Source organism: Chiloscyllium plagiosum, unplaced genomic scaffold, assembly GCF_037043375.1.
Source record: "Chiloscyllium plagiosum isolate Xiang-an unplaced genomic scaffold, Cpla_swu_hap1 HiC_scaffold_8, whole genome shotgun sequence".
Classification (NCBI taxonomy): Eukaryota; Metazoa; Chordata; class Chondrichthyes; order Orectolobiformes; family Hemiscylliidae; genus Chiloscyllium; species Chiloscyllium plagiosum.
The window spans coordinates 19,446,454-19,461,146 of NW_028270146.1; positions in this window are offsets into that span (position 1 = coordinate 19,446,454).

Below are 14,693 nucleotides of genomic sequence, written 5' to 3' on the forward strand. Positions count from 1 at the left end.
AGCGAAACCCACCCATACCCCTACATTTACCCCTTACCTAACACTACGGGCAATTTAGTATGGCCAATTCACCTAACCTGCACATCTTTGGACTGTGGGAGGAAACCGGAGCACCCGGAGGAAACCCACGCAGACACTGGGAGAACGTGCAAACTCCACACAGTCAGTCACCTGAGTCGGGAATTGAACCCGGGTCTCTGGCGCTGCGAGGCAGCAGTGCTAACCACTGTGCCACCGTGCCGCCCACTAAGTCTCTCCAAAGAACAATACAGTTCAGGAACAGATCCTTTGGCCCTCCAAACCTCTGCTGACACATTTTGCCCTTCCATACTAAAACTGTCTTCACTTACAAGATCTGTATTCCTTTCCTATTCATATATTCATCCAGGCGCTTCTTGAATGCTGCTATTATGTCTGCTTCCACCATCACCTCTGGCAGCATGTCCCAGGCACTCATTACCCTTTGTGTGGAAAAACTTTTTCTGCGCATAGAGATGTACAGCATGGAAACAGACCCTTCGGTCCAACACGTCCATGCCGACCAGATATCCCAACCCAATCTAGTCCCACCTGCCAACAGCTGGCCCATATCCCTCCAAACCCTTCCTATTCATATACCCATCCAAATGCCTCTTTAATGTTGCAGTTGTACCAGCCTCCACCAGTTCCTCTGTCAGCTCATTCCATACATGTACCACCCTCTGTGTGAAAACGTTGCCCCTTAGGTCTCTCTTATATCTTTCCCCTCTCACCCTAAACCTATGCCCTCTCGTTCTGGATTCCCCAACCCCAGGGAAAAGACTTTGCTATTTACCCTATCCATGCACCTCATAATTTTGTAAACCTCTATAAGGTCACCCCTCAGCCTCCGGTCCAGGGAAAACAGCCCCAGCCTGTTCAGCCTATCCCTATAGCTCAAAACCAACAACCCTGACAACATCCTTGTAAGTTTTTTCTGAACCCTTTCAAGTTTCACAACATCTTTCCGATCGGAAGGAGACCAGAACTGCACGTAATATTCCAGCAGTGGCCTAACCAATGACCTGTACAGCCACAACATGACCTCCCAACACCTGTACTCAATACTCTGACCAATAAAGGAAAGCATACCAAACGCCGCCTTCACTATTCTACCTACCTGTGACTCCACTTTCAAGAGCTATGAACCTGCACTCCAAGGTCTCTTTGTTCAGCAACACTCACTAGGACCTTACCATTGTGTATAAGTCCTGCTAAGATTTGCTTTCCCAAAATGCAGCACCTCTCATTTATCTGAATTAATTAGATTAGATTAGATTACAGTGTGGAAACAGGCCCTTCAGCCCAACAAGTCCACACCGACCCGCCGAAGCGAAACCCACCCATACCCCTACATTTACCCCTTACCTAACACTACAGGCAATTTAGTATGGCCAATTCACCTGACCCTGCACATCTTTGGATGGTGGGAGGAAACCGGAGCACCCGGAGGAAACCCACGCAGACACTGGGAGAACGTGCAAACTCCACACAGTCAGTCGCCTGAGGCGGGAATTGAACCCGGGTCTCTGGTGCTGTGAGGCAGCAGTGCTAACCACCGTGCCCCCCTAATCTGTCACTTAGCCCATTGGCCTATCTGGTCAAGATCCTGTTCTAATCTGATCTTGCTTAAACCCCTCTCTCCATATCCCCCATTCACAATTTGTAGCCATTTCGATGATCTGCCTTCCTGCTTCTACTGCCAAAGTGGATAAGATATCCATATTAGACTGACATGAATTTGTCCATTTTCTCGGCTGGTCCAAAGCATCCATGTATACTCCCCCAGTTCTCCCTCCAACCCAGCTTTGTCATCTGCATGCTGAATTTATTAATAACATATTTCATTTTGTTCCCTCATCTAAATCGTTAATATATGTTGTGAATGAGTCTTAACACTTATCCCTGCGGTTCCCCACTAGTCCTCCCTGCCAAGCCGAGAAAGACCAGTTTATTCCTATTTTATTTCCTGTTTGCCAGGCAGTAAATACAAAATTGAGTAAACCCAAGTACCATAATACGGCACAACATGCAGTGGAACAAATTCTGTTCAAGGTCTGGTGATGACTTCAATTAAAACAATTGGCGAGCCATTGCTTTTTCACGTAGTTCAGCTCTAATGGTCCTTGGTGTATGGATGGGGTTGATTTGCAGATCCACCACAACCTAATTAAATCTCAAAAAAAGGCTTAGAGGAGATTGGCCTTTTCCAACAGGTTTTCCTAAGGGCTGTTGTGGTGCAGAGGTAATGTCCCTACCTCTGAGCTGGAAAGCCTGGCTTCATGCTCCATCTGTTCCAGAAGTGTGTAATAATGTCTCTGAACAGGTTTTTGTTTAAAGAAAATGTCTTTCTCGCTGTCTCTCCTTTCCTTTTTCTTTCTTTTGGGCTTCACCCCCTTATCAGTTAGACAAGCTGGTTAAGGTGGCATAAGGATATTTGCATTTATTAGCTGAGGTGCAGAATGCAATTGCAAGGACAACATGCTGGAACTGTATAAGATACTGGTAAGGTCACAATTAGAGTACTGTGTGCCATTCTGGGCACTACATTATCAGAAGGATGTGATTGCAGTAGAGGGTGCAGAGGAGATTCATCAGGGTGTTGCCTGGCCTGGAGGTTCTGAGCTATAGCGATAGGTTGGACATCTTTTAATTGCAGCAGCAAAGGTTGTGGAGCATCTGATAAAAGTGTATATGATTTGAGGGTATAGGATGGATAGGAAAGCAGGTTTTTATCCATTAGCAGAGGGGGCAAATAACTGGTGATAGATTCTACCTAAGAGAAGAAGGGTGATGGGAGACTGAAACTCACTGCCTGAAAGTATAGCTGAGTCAGAAACTTTCATGACATTTTAAATATTCAGTTGACATTACAGTAGCCTCTAGGGCTATTGGGGTGAAAGTTGGAAAATTGGATTCGTCTAGTCAATCTTTGACTGATATGGATATGATTAAAGATTTAGATTCTCTACAGTATGGAAACAGGCCCTTCGGCCCAACATCGACCTCCGAAGACTAACCCACCCAGACCCGATGGGCCAAATGGTTTCCTTTTGAGCTGTAAATGAGTGTTAGTCACCCTTCTGGTTGTTGCAATGTGACGTCAATCTGCAATCTTGACCAAAGTCTTAGTGAGGCCAATATAAAATGGGGAAACTTGAGTATTAGTCTCATTAGCATCCTCTTCAATCAATGAGATGCACTGAATGTAAACACAGTGAGCCTGGATGTTCTGTTTTATTTACATTTTTATTTTTGGTCCTTTAACAGAATATTTTGAATTCGTTTAATTTCCTGATTTCACTTGTCATTTTGTCTAATCACCAAATATGGTATTTCATTAGTGGTCAACGTTAGTGTTTTGGTAATTAGGAAATGCTCCATTGGTGTAACAAGTAGTAGCAAATTAGTGAGATTACATATTAATTTATTAGCTATGAGCAGCAGTTGAACAGATACTGTCGGCCTAACATTTAGTTATAGGCTAAATTTGTTTTTGAGGCTGGCCACACTGAAACTCAAATACTATTGTGGCCAATCACGGTTAAATGTACATCCAGATTAGACCATCACGGTGCATGGATATTTGAAAGCCGCTCCAGCTAAAATCCCTTTATCCCAATTCAATTCCAAAAGGTCATCAACCAGAATGTTACCTTTTTCTGTCTCTCAAAATAGATGCTGCCTGACCTGCATTTTTCTTCCTACAATATAAAAAGGAATTACAGATATTACAGATACGAAAGATTGGAAATTACAACAAAATCTTGGAGAAACTCTGCAGGTCTGGCAGCATCTATGGAGACAGCAAAATTTGATGTTCTGTGTCCAGTTTTTCTTTTAGGAACCCTCTTTCTTTGGAATGTTTTCCTTTTCTTCCTCCGTTTTAATTTTGATATCCAATAGGTAATGAGCAAGGCCTGGAACCCAGTGTGTGTGTTGCCAGCATATGGTGTTCAAAGTGATTTTTATGGTTGATCTGTGAAACTTCCCATGCATTTGAGGCAAAGGTGAGCCCCTCAGATTTACCAGTTAGTTCATACACATCTTGACCTTCCTTCCATAGGGATATGCAACATCTACATACTAATTGCCCTTGAACTGAGTCTATTTCAGAGGGCAGTTAAGAGACCAGATAAAGCAGATTTCCTAAACGTTAGTGAGCCAGTTGTGCTTTTAATAATTTTCATGGTCACCTACTTGCTTTGTCTTACAGATTTTGTCAATCTGATAGATATTTCATGGGATTTGACTGTTGTCCCCAGAGCATCAGTCTTTAGATTACTAGTCCAATGACATTGCCACTACACCACAGCCTTTCATTAATAGTGACAAGTTGAGTCTAAAGATGATCAGCAGACCACTTAAATGACTGCAGTGTGGAATTTTGCAAGGTATCCTATGTAACAATTTGTAGTTTTTTGCTGATGCAAGTAAAGATGACTCACCTTGTACAGTTGGATAGTTATCCTCACTTTGAGTACCAGTTGCTAATATTAAGGTACTGCATGATCAAAAGCTGTTTTAACCCCCAGTCTCAAAAGTTCTGTTTATCCTAATGAAATGATATTGTTCCTCTCTTCCCCATCCTTAACCTGACAGAGTGCACAGCCTAATGCTGAAGTGTAGCTTGTTTTTATGCTGTGAGCCAGTGTCCATCAACAGTTAGAGAAAGAGATGGCCCAACCCAAGCTCCCTGGGGTTACACCTTGTTGTCAGAGGTGAAAGGGCAGTGTACTAACCCACTGCCCTCGCAGATATATTCTAAGAGACCAAGCGTTGAGGTCAAGTCATTTTTGAATCAAAACCATTAATAGATGAAGACGAAAGAACTGCTCGAATCCTCTAAGGACTGAGTTAGGCTGAGATATTATGAGCAATCAGGAAATAGATGAATTCTTCATGTCAGACTTCATTTAAGACTAGATAAATGCCAGACTTTGGTTACTTTAACTCAGGAATTGAAAACACATGTATGAACAAACTCAGTGTATATATATGGAACAAATGGTAGATGCTTTTGAATATTTTAAATGAAAAGAAAACCAGTTAATGCCCCAATTAATACTTTAATTGTCTACTCACAATTGTAGGTCCCAATACCAGTTCCAAAACAAGAGACTGAAACTGTCATTACTGAAAGTAAAAGCCGGGCAGGGAGGGGAAAACATGATTATGACAAAGATAACTAAAACCTATTTGGACAAATTCTACCCAGAGGGGCATATTGGGTGGCACAGTTACGCTCAGTGGTTAACACTGCTCCCACAGTGTCAGGGATCCAGGTTCAATTCCAGCCTTGGGTGACTGTTTGGCGTTTGTATTTTCTCCCCATGTCAATGTCGGTATTGAGGCAGCTGACCTCAACCTTGACAAAGCACTTGCATGAACACTTGAAATGCCATAATATTCAAGACTATTGGGTCTAATATTGGAAAGTGGGATTAGATTTAGTAGTCTAAGATTTAGTTTACCTTTGGCAGTATGGATAGGATGGGCTGAATGGCCTATTCTGTACTATGACTTTAAAAATGGAAACAATAATGAGAAGATGGTGCTAGTTAATTTTCACAGATACTGTTATGCACCTGACAGTGGTCAGTGGTGATGACTAATAAATGTTGAGACTCTAGTGCATTGGTAGTGTCCCTACCCCTGGACAAAGATGCCTGGGTTCAAGTCCCACCTGCTCCAGAGGGGTATAATAACATCCCTAAACAGATTGTTTAGCAAACTTCTTGGGAAAGAAAGATCTGACTGAGGAGGACTTACCAAAGGTGTCCTGGACATTCCATGTTGTTCGCAACAACTCGGGGGGGGGGGAGATATGAAACTTTGCAATAATGTAAAATGGTCAGTCATCATGGTTTTAAAGTAAATCATTAGAATCAGGAATGTGGAAACATTTTTTTTACAAAGCAGTCAGTTGTGATCTAGAATGCCGGTTTAGATCAGAGTGGTGCTGGAAAAGCCCAAGAAAATCAATATTTCGGGCAAACGCCCTTCATCAGGAAAAGAAGTGCAGCCTGATAGGGTGGTGGCAACAGATTATATAGAAACTTGCAAAAGTAAAGCTAATTAATCAAAAATAAAAGAAAGTAGAGTGCTGGGTCTAGAGCAGAGATGTCAGGTTAATTCAAATATTCTTTTCAAAGAGGTGGCACAAGCTGACTGGGTCAAATGGCCTCCTGCATTGCATGGTTCTAGTGTGCTTTGAGAAGATTTGTAGCTCTGGTTGAGGTTCTGAATGGTTTGTTTTCAGGCATTTTGTCATTATATTAGGTAACATCATGAGTGAGCCTCCGGTGAAGCACTGGTGGTGTGGCCGCTTTTTATTTACATTTAGATTACCTTGGGTTGGTGACGGCATTTCCTTTTTTTTCTCAGTGGGTGGTAAATGGGATCCAAGTCAGTGTTTGTTGATAGCGTTTCGGTTGGGGTGCCAAGCTTGTAGGAATTCTCGTGCGTGTCTCTGTTTGGCTTGTCCTAGGATGGATGTGTTGCCCCAGTCGAAATGGTGTCCTTCCTCATCTGTATGTAAGGATACTAGTGAGAGAGGGTCATGTCTTTTTGTGGCTAGTTGATGTTCTTGTATCCTTGTGGCAAGTTTTCTGCCTGTTTATTCAATGTAGTGTCTGTTACAGTTTATTGCAAGGTATTTTGTAAATGACATTAGTTTTGTTTGTTGTCTTTTTAGGGTCTTTCAAGTTCATTAGCTGCTGTTTTTAGTGTGTGAGTGAGTTTGTGGGCTACCATGACACCAAGAGGTTGCTGTAGTCTGGCAGTCATTTCCAAGATGTCTTTGTAGGGGAGAACGGCTAGGATTTCTGGTATGTTTCTATACATAATACTAAACAGTAAGTGAGAGTAAGCTGCATGGCTGAGTGATGAACTCAGCAGGTGAACCTTAAATATAAATGTTATGCAAGAAGAGATAACAGATACAGAGATATTAAAATTGCCAATGCAACACTTTTATTTGAAAAGAAAAGGAGACAGAAAACAAACTAAGCCAGTTAGCTTAAAGCCCTGTGAAAATGTTGAGTCTATTATAATGGATGTAATAACAGCGTTTTAAGAATGCATAATATGATCAAACATTTCAGCATGGCTTCATGAAGAGGCAACCATGCCTGACAAATTTACTAGACTTATGAGAGGCAGTTAACAAATAGGATAGATAGAGGAAGCAGTGGATGTAATATGTTCTGAAAATCCAAATATATTTGACAAGATTGCACATTAGGCTACTTAATAAGATGAACCGATAGTGTTGGATGTGGTATATTTGTGTAGACCGGATTGGAATAAAGTGGGCATTTTCAGGTTGGCAGCTTTAACCATCGGCATCAGTGCTGGGGCCACAAATACTGGAAGGCAAGTGGTGAGAATGAGAGTCTGCAGAGGGAGATTGCCAAGGAGGCAAATAGGAGGCAAAATCTTGGCTGATGGAATATGATGTGGGGTTATGTACTTTGGTAGGAAGGATAGAGGAGCTGAACATTATTTCAGTGGCCCGAAAGACTACAAGCCAGAGAACAGTGGGATCTGGGAGTCTTCATACATGAGTCACAAAATGCTGGCATCTAAATTCAGTGGGTAAAAGGTAAAGCAGACAATATTGGCCTTTATTCCAAAGCAAATGGAATATAAAAGTAAGGAGGTTTGCTAAAACTGTACAAGGCACTAATCAGATCACAGTTGGAATACTGTGAACAATTTTGGGCCCCTAATTATTCATTAGGCTGATGCCATCTGTGGAGGAACTGTCATATGAGGAGAGGTTGAGTAGATTGGGCCTGTACTCATTGTCTCCCATTCCCCTATATTTCAATCTGATTGAAGCATACTAGAGGACTTGGAAGGATTGATGTGGAAAGGTTGCTTTTCCCCCTTGTGCAGAGGCTAGGACCAGCGAGCATAATAAAGGATCACAACAAATAGGTCAGAAATGATTTTTTTATTACATTATATTTATTTATTTATTTTTATTTTATTTCTTTATTTTTATTTCATTAGTGTGGAAACAGGCTCTTCGGCCCAACAAGTCCACACCAACCCACCGAAGCGCAACCCACCCATACCCCTACATTTACCCCTTACCTAACACTATGGGTAATTTAGCATGGCCAATTCACCTGACCTGCACATCTTTGGACTGTGGGAGGAAACCAGAGCACCCGGAGGAAACCCACGCAGACATGGGGAGAACGTGCAAACTCCACACAGTGGAACTCCACACAGTCGGAATTGAACCCGGGTCTCTGGCGCTGTGAGGCAGCAGTGCTAACCACTGTGCCACCGTGCTGTCCACATTTTCTCATCAGTGTTGTGGAATTCTTTACCATGAGGGCTGTTGAGGCTGAGACAGATATTTTTTGTTTTGATCAGTAAGAGATTAGAGAGTTATGGAGAAAAGGCAGGAAACTGGAGCTGATTAATGAGTGTATTTGCCATGAGCCAATGGTGAAGCAGACTTGATGGGCCAAAGGGCTTACTGCTGCTGTGTGGTGGTGGGTTGGATTTTTGGGACCTCTGTCCTTGCCCTGCATGTGGTGAAGTTTGCAGCTCTTTCACACACAACTTGAGAGCAGACAGGCAGATTGGGAAGAGGGAGAAAATGCGAAGAAATTACAATTTGAAATATTTTAAATCCCCAAGACTCAACAGATTATTGCTTAAAGGAGTTCATTATCAGTCTTAATAGGTCATTAATGTACCAGTTTTAGTTTTCCAAAATTAATGGGAAGGTTAAGGGCGTGTCTGGTCATTTGAGAGAGAAATAGAGCTATATCAATCAGCCAGTAAATTCTGGAGACCTCCTATAGTGTCTGACCTCACATTGGCTGATATGCAGCATAATTGTGATATACTTTATTAGCATTGTTAGAGGACATGAACAGTTGATTTGTGATGTCGACTGACCCCATCAGAGAGAGTTCAATTCCCACCCAAGCTCAAGTTACCAAGAAGGATTCTCCTCAACTGTTCCCTCATCTGAGTAATGGTAACCCTCGGGTTAAGCTCTCAGAAATACTCTTGCTAAGGGAGATGCCCTATGGTCCAGTAGGCATGGTGATTTTATTTTGTTTTACGTTTTACAACATTAACAGGAGGATTTTGCCAATTAACTGCTTTTGCTTGCTCAAAGTACCTCTAAGCCCTACCCCAGTTATATTTCTTTGGCAATTTATTATTGCTGTATTCCAATCCTCTCCTCCTTTACAATGTTTGTCTCCTCCTCCTTGATCTTTCCTTTTATCCCACTCCTCCTTCCCATTCTCTAGCCCCCTAGTCTTGTATTAAAAGAAGATTTAGGTTTTAGACTGAGCTCTGTGGAGAAAAGTTCCCTGGATCTGATTGATTGCATCTTTGGAATTCAAAGGATGTAGCTACAGTGATAGTAAATTAGTACCCATGTATCCACTAAGAATCTTAGATTCTGGAAAAGTGCCAGAGGATTTGATAACTGTCAATATACCACTTTTTTTTAATCCAAATGCTGAGGGGGGACACTAAATGGGGAACTAAAGGCCAGTTAGCATAATATCTGTCATAAGGACAATGTTAGAGTTTACTTGTAAAGGATGAAATAACAGAGCATTTAGAAATACCGACTCACATCAAGCAGAGTCAACTGGACTTCATGAAGGGCAAGTCATAGCTGAACATTTATTACAGTTCTTGAAGCAATTAACAAGCATGATAACAAAGGGGTAATAATTCATGGAATATATTAGCATTTCCAAAAGGTGTTCAATAAGATACTGCACATACTTCAGCAAGGCATTTGATAAGGTACCCCATGGTAGACTCATTCAGAAGGTCAGGAGGAATGGGATACAGGGGAACGTAGCTGTCTGGATACAGAATTAGCTGGCCAACAGAAGACAGCGAGTGGTAGTAGAAGGAAAATATTCTGCCTGGAAGTCTGTGATGAGTGGTGTTCCACAGGGCTCTGTCCTTGGGCCTCTACTGTTTGTAATTTTTATTAATGACTTGGATGAGGGGATTGAAGGATGGGTCAGCAAGTTTGCAGACGACACAAAGGTTGGAGGTGTCGTTGACAGTATAGAGGGCTGTTGTAGGCTGCAGCGGGACATTGCTAGGATGCAGAGATGGGCTGAGAGGTGACAGATGGAGTTCAATGCGAGGTGATGCATTTTGGAAGGTTGAATTTGAAAGCTGAGTACAGGATTAAGGATAGGATTCTTGGCAGTGTGGAGAAACAGAGGGATCTTGGTGTGCAGGTACATAGATCCCTTAAAATGGCCACCCAAGTGGACAGGGTTGTTAAGAAAGCATATGGTGTTTTGGCTTTCATTAACAGGGGGATTGAGTTTGAGTCGTGAGATCTTGTTGCAGCTCTATAAAACTTTGGTTAGACCCCACTTGGAATACTGCGTCCGGTTCTGGTCACCCTATTATAGGAAAGATGTGGATGCTTTGGAGAGGGTTCAGAGGAGGTTTACCAGGATGCTGCCTGGACTGGAGGGCTTATCTTATGAAGAGAGGTTGACTGAGCTCGGACTTCTTTCATTGGAAAAAAGGAAGAGAGGGGACCTAATTGAGGTGTACAAGATAATGAGAGGCATAGATAGAGTCGATAGCCAGAGACTATTTCCCAGGGCAGAAATGGCTTACACGAGGGGTCATAGTTTTCAGCTGGTTGGAGGAAAGTATAGAGGGGATGTCAGAGGTGGGTTCTTTACACAGAGTTGTGAGAGTATGGAATGCGTTGCCAGCAGCAGCTGTGGAAGCAAGGTCATTGGGGACATTTAAGAGACTACTGGACATGCATATGGTCACAGAAATTTGAGGGTGCATACGTGAGGATCAGTGGTCGGCACAACATCGTGGGCTGAAGGGCCTGTTCTGTGCTGTACTTTCCTATGTTCTATAAGGCTCCTTGATCAGATAAAAGTCCATCATGTTGGAATTTGGATAGAGAATGGTTGGTTCATTGAACATAGAGATGGGATAGAGAGGGCATTTTCAGGATGGCAAGCTAATCCATGGGAACACCACCATTGCAAGGTTAATATGGAGAATAACCTCCATTGTATTGTGTGGCACTACCACTGTCTTAAATGGCACAGATTTCAAACCGATCTTGCAACTCAAGATTTGAGAATCAGAGGCACTGTGGGCCATCAACAGCTGCAGAATTGCATTCCAATTCCAGCTACAACCCCATGGTGTCATCAGTGATGCTGAATTTGGATTCCACCAGGGCAACTCCGCTCCTGTCCTCCAGAAGCCAGAGCAAAGCTGGAATCAGTGTATATTGGGGCAAACTCTCCACTGACTGGAGTCATACCTGGCACATCAGATGGTTGTGGTTGAAAGAGGTCAGTTTCCTCAGTGTTACGACACTGGGTGAACCACCTGCTTAATTTAAACCAGCAACACAGAAAATATCCCGTGTGGTAATTTGTGAAAACTCAAGAGGCCAAGAACTAATTAAAGTAAAAATTAACAACTTAGTTAATTATTCTCTTGTTTTACTTTAAGAAACAAGCAACTATATGCAACTTCCTATAACCTATCTTTAACTTTCCCTTTTATAATACTAGTCTGATAAAACCCCTGATTAAGGTTTACCAAAAATTGAAAATTTCAAAACCATCCAGATGTTGAATCTTCTCTTACATCTCCCTCAGCTACCTTCTTAGAGATTTCTGTTTCACAGGTTACTGGTCAGCAGTCTGACGATGCTGGAGGTTTGGCAGTTCTCCTCCCAACTGTTTAATTTTCCCAGTCTTCTATTCCCAAAGCATCGGATTGTGTCATTGGCTTTTAAAATTGTCAATAGACAATAGATGCAGGAGTAGGCCATTCTGCCCTTCGAGCCTGCACCACCATTCATTATGATCATGGCTGATCATCCTCAATCAGTATCCTGTTCCTGCCTTATCCCCATAACCCTTGATTCCACTATCCTTAAGAGCTCTATCCAACTCTTTCTTGAAAGTATCCAGAGACTTGGCCTCCACAGCCTTCTGGGGCAGAGCATTCCATACACCCACCACTCTCTGGGTGAAGAAGTTTCTCCTCAACTCTGTTCTATGTGGCCTTCCCCTTATTTTTAAACTGTCCTCTGGTTCGGGACTTACCCATCAGCGGAAACATGCTTCCTGCCTCAAGAGTGTCCAATCCTTTAATAATTTTATACGTCTCAATCAGATCCCCTCTCAGCCTTCTAAACTCAAGCGTGTACAAGCTCAGTCACTCCAATCTTTTAGTGTAAGATAGTCCTGCCATTCTGGGAATTGACCTCGTGAACCTACGCTGCACTACCTCAATAGCCAGAATGTCTTTCCTCAAACTTGGAGACCACAACTGTGCACAATATTCCAAGTGTGGTCTCACCAGGGCCCTGTGCAGCTGCAGAAGGACCTCTTTGCTTCTATACTCAATTCCTTTTGTTATGAAGGCCAGCATGCTATTAGCTTTCTTCACTACCTGCTGTACCTGCATGCTTGCTTTCATTGACTGAAGAAGGGCTTATGCCCGAAACGTCGATTCTCCTGTTCCTTGGATGCTGCCTGACCTGCTGCGCTTTTCCAGCAACACATTTTCACTTCATTGACTGATGTACAAGAACACTTAAATCTCGTACTGCCCCTCTACCTAATTTGACTCCATTTAGGTAGCCTTCCTGTTCTTGCCACTAAAGTGGATAACCACACATTTATCCACATTAAACTGCATCTGCCATGCATCCGTACACTCACCTAGCCTGTCCAGGTCACCCTGTATTCTCCTTACATCCTCCTCACATTTCACTCTGCCACCCAGCTTTGTGTCATCAGCAAATTTGCTAATATTACTTTTAATACTTTCATCTATATCATTAATGTACATTGTAAAAAGCTGCAGTCTCAGCACTGATCCCTGCGGCATACCTACTGGTCATCACCTGCCATTCCAAAAGGAAGCCGTTTATAATTACTTTGTTTCCTGTCAGCCAACCAATTTTGAATCCGTCAGTATTTTACCCCTAATACCATACACCCTAATTTTGCTCACTAACTTATATGTGGGACTTTATCAAAGGCTTTCTGAAAGTCCAGGTATACTACATCCACTCGATCTCCCTTGTCCATCTTCAGAGTTACATCCTCAAAAAATTCCAGAGGATTAGTCAAGCATGATTTCCCCTTCATAAATCCATGCTATGACCTATCCTGTTACTGCTATCCAGATGTGTCGTAATTTCGTCCTTTATAAGTGACTCCAGCATTTTCCCCCACCGCTGAGGTCAGACTAACTGGTCTATAATTCTCTGTTTTCTCTCTCCCTCCCTCCTTAAAAAGTGGGACAACATTAGCCACCCACCAATCCGCAGGAACTGATCCTGAATCTATAGAACATTGGAAAATGATCACCAATGCATCCACGATTTCTAGAGCCACCTCCTTCAGTACCCTGGGATGCAAACCATCAGGTCCCAGGGACTTATCAGCCTTCAGACCTAACAGCCTCTCCAACATCATTTCCTGCCTAATATAAATTCCCTTCAGCCACTATTACATCTGGGAGATTGCTCATGTCTTCCCCAGTGAAGACAGATCTAAAGTACCAATTCAACTCTTCTGCCATTTCTTTGTTCCCCGTAATAAATTTACCCGTTTCAGTCTTCAAGGGCCCAATTTTAGTCTTAACCATTTTTTTTTTATTTTCACATACCTAAAAAAAGCCTTTATTATCCTCCTTTATATTTTTGGCCACTTTACCTTCGTACCTTATTTTTTGTTTGCAGATTTCCTTTTTAGTTTTCCTCTTTTCTTTAAAAGCTTCCCAGTCCTCCGATTTCCCACACATCTTTGCTATGTTATACTTTTTCCCTTTTGTCTTTATATGGTCCTTAACTTCCCTCATCACCCACGGCCACCTCTGCCTCCCCTTAGGATCTTTCTTCCTTTCGGAATGAACTGATCCTGCATCTTCTGCATTACACCCAGAAATACCTGCCATTGTTGTTCCACTGCCATCCCTGCTAGGGTATTGCACTATTGAACTTTGGCCAGCTCCTCCCTCATAGCTCCATAGTTCCCCTTATTCAACTGAAATATTGTCACTTCCGATTCTACCCTCTCCCTTTCAAACTGCAGATTAAAGCTTATTGTATTGTGGTCACTACCTCCTAATGGCTCCTTTACTTCGAGGTCCGTGATCAAATCCGGTTTGTTGCACAACACCAGATCCAGAATTGCCTTCTCCCTGGTAGGCTCCAGCACAAGCTGTTCTAAGAATCCATCTCAGAGGCACTCCACAAACTCCCTTTCTTGGGGTTCAGTACCATCCTGATTCTCCCAGTCTACCTGCATGTTGAAATCCCCCATAACAACTGTAATAATATCTTTGCAACAGGCCAATTTCAGTTCCTTATTCAATTTACACACTACATCCAGGCTACTGTTTGAGGGCCTGTAGATAACTCCCATTAGGGTCTTTCTACCCTTAGAATTTCTCAGCTCTATCCATACTGACTCTACATCCCCTGATTCTAGGTCCCCCCACACAAGGGACTGAATATCATTCCTTACCAACAGGGCCACCCCACCCCCTCTGTCCGTCAGTCTGTCCTTACGATAGCACGTATAGCCTTGGATATTCATTTCCCAGGCCCTGTCCACTTGAAGCCACGTCTCAGTTATCCCTACAACATC